This window comes from Scomber scombrus, chromosome 21 (assembly GCF_963691925.1).
Source record: "Scomber scombrus chromosome 21, fScoSco1.1, whole genome shotgun sequence".
NCBI lineage: Eukaryota > Metazoa > Chordata > Actinopteri > Scombriformes > Scombridae > Scomber > Scomber scombrus.
In genome coordinates, this window is record NC_084990.1 from 5310262 (window position 1) to 5319998 (window position 9737).

At 39.4% G+C, this 9737-nt stretch overlaps 1 long non-coding RNA gene across 1 annotated transcript; it reads left to right on the plus strand.

Annotated features, from left to right (window-relative positions):
- The first annotated feature begins 3372 nt into the window (after window positions 1-3372).
- LOC134003455 (uncharacterized) lies at window positions 3373-7566 on the plus strand. The gene is made up of 3 exons (XR_009927635.1): window positions 3373-3499; window positions 5863-6038; window positions 6822-7566. It is a non-coding gene; the product is annotated as an uncharacterized LOC134003455 (long non-coding RNA).
- The last annotated feature ends 2171 nt before the right edge of the window (window positions 7567-9737 follow it).

Here is a 9737-nt window from a genome sequence, read left to right on the forward strand (position 1 = left end):
AAGTATAATCAGTATCCATTCATCCATTCCTCCAATATCCATTTATCCAATGCATATACCAGTTATCCATTAAAAGGGTCACAGGGACCTGGAGAAGAACCCAGCTGACAGTGAGTGATAGGCTGAGTACACCCTTGACTGATTGCCAGTCCTTCACAGGGACGATGAGACAGACAACCATTCACACTCATATTCAAACCTGCGGTCATTAAGAGTTGCAAATTAACATAATCTGCACAATAAACTAGTTATGTTTTGCTTTGGTTGTGCGGTCTGTGGGAGGAAGTCAGAGCACCCACTAGACACTGACGTAGGCATAGGGTGAACATACAAGCAAGGACAGTGTTGCTTCTTTGAATTGTTTAAGCAAGAAAGCAGAACTTAAAATTTACATATAGGCTGACAATATGATAATTAATTCCAAGAAACACAATGCGGTACACAACAAAAACATTAAAGAGATACAAAGTACTATGCTCTGCTGTATTGTAACTAAGAAATAATTAATTGAATGAAATGCAATAACCAGAACAATGCTGGTTTTATATGCAGGACAAAGCATATCAGCAGCTACAATCATAATTGTTATCACAAACTTTTGGTTTAACTCTAGGAACAACAAGAAGGTTGCCTCTGAATGGCCCAATAGAGTCTGATGTGAGGCTTTGTAGACATAAAGTAACATTTAGTGATTATTTCTAAATTTACCCAGGCGCCAAAGAGATAAGGGATTGTTATGTGTGTTATTAAGTTTCTTGCTAAAACTCTGCCAGAGAGCATTAACTGTACTTGGTTGACATTCAATCCATATAGTCAACCAGTGAGAAAGGCATTATGCAGTAGTAGTTTAGCCAACTAGATGTAAATGCATGAGCAGGTTTTTCTGCATTCATCTGTGACAAGCAGCTTCTTCATTTCCTGCACATGTTTAAATGCGTGAAACAGGCTGTTTTTCTGAAAACAGTGATCAACATCAAGAGTTTCTTACCTGTGTACTACGTTCCACATATTTTCTGCCAATGACAAGAATTTTCTTTTTTCCACTGTTCCACTGTTAACTACTTTTTCAGGAAATTGTGGGTCATCCAGTTATGACTTTAATACGTTCAAGTAGTGACATCATAGGAATGATTTTTACATGGGACAGGAATACCAGCTGTGTGTCATCAGCATATGGTAGTATAAATGGTATCTACAGAGGATTTGGCCTTGTGTGGCAACATGAAAAAATATGACATACTGTATACTGTATATGTGTTATCATCAAAATAAGTGGTTCCTTTTTGGTTGTTTAAGTCAAGACGAAATTTGATATGAATCAGTGCTAAGTGAATAAGGCTCATTTCAGTTCAGGGTTGAAAGAGCGTAGAGTTGACTCTGTGTCACACGGTTAAAGTGCTATCATGTTTCCCACTGAGTCTTCTTAAAACAAAGCCTGAATGGAGAATGACTCAATATGCCGCCGTTCACAAAACCTGCACATGATCCTACCACAAAGAGGTCAATGCAAATCAGCCTTTTGGTCACTACATACCACCATACCACCATAAACCACTGTCCCTTACCATCAATGTGAATGACATCCCCTCCACACGAGTCATTTCTTTTAGAATGGAGATGAGATGTTAATTTACATTGCGGATTAGCTCAAGAGTGAGGCTGTGGGCTTAAATACAAACCTCTTAATTCAAATTCTAGTTCCGTTCATGATGAATGTGCTGAGTGATGCTCAATGAGCAATGAGTGTGAATTTCCCACACATACTACGTAAGATGCAGACGTGAGAGAAGGTAATGATTAATTGTATAAATAATGACTTTTCTTAGTTTCCTGCAGTTCTATCTCAGCTTTATGGTGTTTTTACCATCAATCAGCTCCTTGTTTTGCTTTTAATGGCCTGCAATTTTACCGTTTCACTCTCACTGCTACATTTTGACCACTCTACCACCTGCCTAGCACTAAATTACAGCAACTAGCAATAAGCAACTACCATTTGAACACAGTGGAGTTGTACTGCAGAATCAGAAACTTCTTTCTTGAGTTGGTAGAGACCAAAAACAGTCCTAAAAAGAGAAAAATATATTGTACTTAAATTTGTCAGGTGGACAGAAAAACAACTGTAAATGCTAAAGTTGATGGTGACTGCTAGATGTGTAAACAGGCAACTGTTTCCCAACACATCTTACAAAAAGACCATTTCCAACTAAGACACATTATTTTTAGGCTCAACGTCATCTTTCAAGAGAATCAAGTTAAACACACTTTCCATTTAGATGCAGGAACTCTGCATTGTGCTCTGATACATTTTTGGGAAGTGAGTAATGGTCTTTTGGGGATGAATGGACTTAACTTGGAAATATCCTTCAATAATGCACGTACACAGCTACACAATTGACTTTCATCAAAGCCTTGGCTACAAGGGGGGCCCATTTTTCACCAAACCCTGGAGAACACACACCAACCAGGCCGCTATAACAGAAAGTAAACGACAACAAAGCAAAAGGAACAGCTTCATTGTTCTTTCTTTCATTCTTTGTGGGACCCCTTCCGTAGCACAGGAGACCCCACCTCTGATGTAGATAGAGGGGGAACTGGAAGGGAGAAAATCATCCGCAATGATCTATTTGTCCATTCTTGGAAATGTCTCCTGTATCATTTCCCACGCTGGCTCATTGAGGAAACAAGAGTGAATCAGCAGCAAATGCAAAGATGCATGCTGTGGACAAATATGGGAGTCATCTGGTGGGACACCAGATGGATGCACACACACACCACCCCCTGCTCCTTTTAGAAGGAGCCTCGTCTCCACAGTGACTGAAGACAAAAAGGAGGCACAGCTGGTCTCTTGCAAAAGAGAGGGAGAAAAAAAATAGTGAATCAGTGTTCAGAAGTACAGACAGGACAGAGGGTGAGGGGGAGTGAGAGACGGCGTAAGCAGCAGTGAAAGAGTCAATTTTGGAAGTGGTGGAGGCGGTGGAGTGGAGAAGAGTGGGGTGGGAGGGGGGCTGAAAGGAGAGAGAAGGGAGGGTGAAAGAGGAGGGGAGGGAGGAGGCACACATACTCCCTGAGAACAGGAGTTAGTCTAAGTGGGAGAAAGTGAACACACACACCACAGGAGGAACAGTTGTAGTGGCTGCTAAACTGCCCGAAAGACTCGAGTCTCCTCCTAACATTCAGCGCCGGTCTCCAGTCTGAACTGGAGCAGGCTAATTAGATGAGGAGGCTGAGATCAGCAGGCACCACAAACAAGAAGAACAAGAGAGAGAGAGAGAGAGAGAGAGAGAGAGAGAGAGAGAGAGAGAGAGAGAGAGAGAGAGAGAGAGAGAGAGAGAGAGAGAGGAGTAAGGAGAGGGGGAGGGTGAAAACAAGAAGAAGGGGTCTGTGAAACATCGTAAGGACGTTTTCGTGTGTACAACAGAGTTTGGTCTTTCTTACAGAGAAGAGTTTACAAGTGGAAACAGTGACGCTCTTGAAGTGAAGTGCACAATTCATTGCAGAGGTAAGAGCCTGTTTTTGCTTTTAATAACCTACATTTCTCACAGATATATATTTCACTTTATGCCATATTTATTGCATAGGAAAATCAAGTGCAGAATGGGCTTTGATATATTTTTTACTTGTCAATATGCAGACGGTGAAGCGAGTAAAGCAAATAAAGAAAAAAAAAAAACTTACTTACACTAACTCTAAAAACAAGTCAGTCTTTATTAAGATGGCAGTGCCTTGTTTTGGTGCCTTGCTATGTTCTGTCACATAGGAAACATGATGTGTGAGAGAACTGTGAGCACAAAGGCAAGAAGAGATAGCAGTGTAGGGAGGGGGGGTAACAACAGAGGTCAGACATTCTTCAGACAGATTCTGGCAGGTGGTTGAGACTTGCACAATCAGCTGTCCAGAAAAAAAACAATAATGTACAGTAAATACCCATGAACAAATGTACATAGGCCTATACAGTAAGTGCATTCACATAGGCTACAACAACCATGTAGGCTGCCTTTGAGGACAGTTAGGAAAGTTATTAGGACACTCAATTTGGGTTAAAAACATTCATATATAGTTGACCTGGTTCTGCAATACATGCCACGACATTTAGTTCTTCTTATATAGTTGAAAACGGATGTTTCAGCCCTAAACCACATATATTGCCACACTCAACTTAATTGTGTCACACACAAGCTTCCTGAACTGATAGTAATCAAACAGCTTGCATTTGTTGATTTGTCTTCTGCACACACATTGAGGAAGGAAGGCTATGGTACAGTATAACTGTGGTAACAATAGATAATTTAATAACTGTAATAACTGTCTTTGTAAAACGTCATAAAGTTTTATCAAATGTTGCCTAGCAACGCAAGCGGCAGGAATTCCGAGGTACCGTATTTTATTTAATATTTGGCTAAATATCGACATTACTATTGAGTTAAGTTAATGAACCAATGGTTTTATTAATGTAACTGCATATGGCATTTTGTTGACTAGTATCCATGTTATAAGCGGTGTAAAAGACCACAGGTGAGCAACAGCCAAACTACATTTAACATTACTTATAAAGTTGTTTAACGTTACTTATAAAGTTGTTTAACGTTACTTATAGCGTTGCGTTTATTTGCAACTGAAAATTCCACATATTGATTAACCGACATGATGGTAATTTAGTGTTTTGTTTGTTCCGTATAAATAAACGAGGTAGTGGCTCATTAAAATCACCAAAGTTAAAAACAAACCTTTAGCTTAGCATAGTAACGTCAGCAGTGACTGTCATCTCAGCTTCTGACTAATATTGATTTACCATACTGAACAGAGCTCACATGACTTATGTTGCGCTCCATTAAATCTATTACATTGTAATGTTTTTGTATTATCAGTAGTGGAAAGTAACTAGCAAGATTTACTCAAGGAACTTACTGTATGTACAGTACATGCAATTTTGAGGTACTTGTACTTCACTTGAGATATTTATGCTATTTCTACTATGATAAAAATGTTGTTTTACTCCACTACGTTTATTTGACGGCTTTATTTTTTTTCCAAATGAAGATTTGACACAATGGATAACATAACAAGTTTTTAAAAATAGTCAGAGTCACATTTCAGACGTCTATGAGTTGTTAACAACTTCACCAAATAGTGATTTTTTTAAATTTCTATTTTTACCTCTAAACCTCTCACATGCTTTCATTTCAATAAATATTCAAATGATCCAATATTTCAGCAAAAATAGAATATTAAAGAAAAAGCCCAAATAGCCTGAAAACACATTTGTGTATCACAACTTTGTTTTTTCTCATACATCAGATTTAGTTCCTGAGTTTATCATTTGGGCACACGTCCATTCAGGGTCCTGGTCTGTCTCTGTGTCTCAGCACAAGGACACATGCAGTCTAGTGTTAGCCTGTGGGATCCTGCCCACACACAGCTGCCTCACTGATGATGACAGGCCTCAATCTTAAAATGCCAGGCCTGAAATAGTCACCGGTGTTTATTATTAAACTGAACTGGCAGGACGCTGGCTCCTGTGTGTGTGGAGACGTGTACGTACAGCGGAGCGGGGAACCACACACAATGTAGACGCACTCTATCCAAACACACCTACACACACACAGGAAAATAATCAGTGGGCTAATTAGAAGTGCTGATATAAAATGAGTGAGTGCTTATAGAGCATTTAAGGATAAAGGGCATATATGTTTACCAGGCTTGGAGGGGGGTAATTGCAGGGTAGGAGTATAAAATTGCACAGTAGATCTAAGGGTGGAGCTGAGGATGGAAATAACTTTATTTTTTTTACATTCAGAGCATCTTTCCACGAGGCAGCTGCACTCTCATTCAGTCTCTGTAACATCTCGACTTTGTCTTTTTCAGGTAAAGCAGGAAAGAAAAAATAGTTTTTGCTTTTCGTGAGCTGCGTCTAAGCGTCAGCATGGAAGTGAAAGAAGAGGTGTTGGATATTCTTCATAAGGTGTGGATCAAACTGCAGGATCTGCCGCAGGCCAGTCGGCTGGAGCTGGGAGCCTTCTTTGTGCTCATCCTGTTTGTCGGTGAGTTTTTTTCTGTGAACTTTAAAACACAGATGCATTCAGAGGTAGAGGGAGAGAGCTCCTGAGAGTGAGCTGTCAGCAGGACCATAACTACTAGAAATACTGATGTGACCCACAACATCTCAGATTAAAAGCATTTGGATATATTTTCACATTTTAATCATTCAGTTTTACTCCCTAAAAAGGTTTACAAAGCCTTCATGCATTTATTACTCTGTTGGACTAAAAGTGGTCAAATTGAAACCTGCATTAGTTCATTTTTGGCCACATGGGGGCAGCAGAACATACTTGTTTTGCTTATCATCTTATCACCTTAGTTAGTATGGTGGACGTGTTGGCACACAGTTGTTGTTGTTGTTGTACACATCCAGCAAACACAAGGCAACATTATCATTCATTTGTATTTGTGTTTCCGGCCACAGGACAAATTAAAGTCCAATGTTCACTCTCAGCTGCCCTCCTGAGGGGAATATCTGGCTCTTTAGCAGTCAGTTAAACCACTTTATTCCTGCTGTTTGGTAGTAGAGTGGGTCTGTTAGATCTTTTTAGAGATGGAAATTGGGGGAGAGCACTGAGATTGAACTAAACCAGTAAAGTTTGGGGCTGTTAAGACAAAATAATTAGCTGAAACATAGTAAAATGCTCCGTAGAGCTTCATTACACACAGTCACACATTTGATATATTAGTAATATAAAACTACTGACTAATGCAGCTTTTAATGTGATACAAAAGTCTAAACTGTGTCTTCTGTTTGCCCTCCGGCCTCCTTTCTCTCTCTCCAGCAACCTTTCTCTTCATGATCGTGCTGTCCTGCGTCCACTGCTGCTGCTGCGGGAAGCCAAAATACCAGGCCTCCAGAGTCGAGCCCCTACAGGCCATCTGAAGTCCACACCAGATTCTATTTGTACATAAATACAGCCTCCTTCACCTTTCCTTCCGATCCTCCGATCTCTTGGAGGACACCATCAGAGGAGATGCTGGACATGAAGGACGGGGACACATTTCCATTATATTTCCAGCACTGGGTTAAAAGACTGAATCAACATCCAGAAAGAGCCACGTCACTGGAAACCACTGAAATCAGCAGGCTGGCGTCAAGATTCAACAAAGACCGGGACAATGAAACACTGTGTGCTGTTTCCAAGAACAAAAAACTTCATGCTCATAGAGGAGCAAGAAATGTAATGTCACGGTGGCTCTTTTATTACAAATTTAGTAGTTTGGTATCCTGTTGATATTCAGCAGGAATGTAAAAAACAACACCGACATTCCTATTCACGTTATATATATATACAGTGTACATGTTTTCAACTATTAGCTGGTGTAAAAAGATAGTGCGCCCTCTGCTGGCCCAGTGAGAATTGTGCCAATGGAACATATGAGACTGTAGTGTGTTATTGTATGTGCAATGTAATAATATAGTAAATGTAAGTGTTATTATTACTGTGCCTGGCCTCTTTTTTTTACTGAAACAATGCAAGTTGTTGACTGAAGCCGGATGGTAGTATGTTTAGTTCTTACTTGTATAAAGGTAATAAATGTTGAATATATATTTTAAAAAGTATGCTGACTTTTTCTTTTTATGATTTCATATGTCAAGATGTCACCATATGTGTCAAAGTGATACATGTATTCCAATGATTCCAATAGCTTTGATCTAAATCCTGTTAGGAAAACATTACATTACTGTATTCATACCTTATCAGCTGGTCTCTGCTTTACCTCCACCAGTCAATATTTTGAGTAAACATTAACCAGGAGCTGCTGCTGTTACTTTGCAGTGTCCACACAGAGCAAATTGCAGTCACCTGAAAAACAGGAACCTGAGCCGCCCGAGTCTGCATTGACTCTTGAGTGTCTCCTCTGCAAACTGAAAGTAAACAGAAATGTTTGGGCTATTCTCAAACAGTTTGAGGGCTGCGAGTGGATGAAGCGTCGTCAGCCATCTGCTCTTGCACACTATACTCACTGTTGGGAGTCGCTGAGCCGTGAGAGGATCATTTAGTGGGACGCGCGGCCATGGAGAGGTGAGTTTTTGAACAGGAATGTGTTGGGTGACAATAGCTTTCTACATCAGCAGGTTTATACAGAGCAGGCTGATATAAAAAAAATAAAAACATGGCAGGTTTTAAATGTTTTATTGTGGTTTTAGATCATCAGCAGATTACTTTTGCTCTGAAAAGTATTGTTAGAGGGAACTAATGGGTTCTGTATACATAAGATCTTATCTACTTCCACCAGTATCAAGATTTGTTCTCCATTTGAGCTTTTGTGTGGTTCATCACTCCCTGTGCAGTGCACCGGAGCAGCAGAAACCCACCACAGGATCGCCTGAGGACTGGGTGGAGTGGTTATTGTATCGTCTGCATAACGAGCCTTGGGCGCTGGGAGGCCTCTTGGTCATCGCATTGTTCGTGCTGGGAACTCTGTCTCTGGTGGTATTCTCGCTGCTGTACGGATGCTGCTGCGGACCAGAGGAAAAGATCCAGAAGAAGAAGCCGAAGAAATCGAAGGGCGGTGTGATCTAAACAGGAACTGACTGGATGGAGGATTTATCTAAATTCACCCGTCGTAGCCCTTGGGTTGTTTTTGAGATGTGGTGGAGATTGGACACAGGATTTTTCACTGCTATGTAGGCTATCACAACTTTTGTAAGATTGCAATTTAAATTGGAATTAAATGAAAACATTTAGAATTGTTTATTTGCTGATTTTAATGTCTGTATTTGCAGTGGAGAGTGGGACCACTTTATTTCAAATGTAATCCACTTGGCTTTGTGGTCAGTACAACACACCAGGCTGCTCTAAAACTTCAAAACTGTGTGTCAACATATTTCTTGTTAAAAAAAAAAAAAGTATAAAAATGATGCAGATTTCACTTAATACTATGAAACATTTGCAATAAAGTATATTACTGCTTTCTTAAGCTCATTGTGTAACAACCTTTTGTCAAATTCAAATATAATTCATGAGAATCTGTTCATCCTGTTTTGAATTAACACTGTTTATGAGATAGCAGTTGATATGATTTTTAAATACTTAAAGAATTCAGTGTTAATCTGGGGTACTTTTTTTGAAATAGCCAACATTAAAAAAGCTATTTTAAGTAATGGCATACAAGTCACAGATGTTCAGACACTGGTAGTAGTTAAGACCTGCTTCATGCTTAAATAAAGTAATTTGCTTACTCGGAATTCTATGAACCTTCACCTTGTAACTAAATTGAGCCTCATTCTAAGCCAGCATCTAGATGTCTTTTGAACTACATAGCAACAAATCAGCGCCGGCTAAACAGGAAGCTGCTTGTGGTTTCGTTTTGAAGATGCATCACTGTTGTTAAAGTTGAGCGTCTTCCAGAATTAATCAAGACAAAAGAGTTACATCAAATGTTTATATTATATTAAGTATTAAAGACAATATAATAATGTGAAGAAGAGTAAATTTATCTGCAAGTATGATTCAGTGGGTTTAGGTGTAGAGCTGGATCATCTCAGACAATAGCCATAACACATTTCAATCTCAATTTCAATGCCTTAATTCTCATCGCACAATATACAATGAAAGTAAATGTCTTCAGTGGTACACACAGTAACCATAACCACATAGAGTAACATACAACTACACACAGTCTGAATAATACATAAAAACAAACAATAAATAGTATGAAACAAACAATAAATAGTATAAATCTTGCCAATA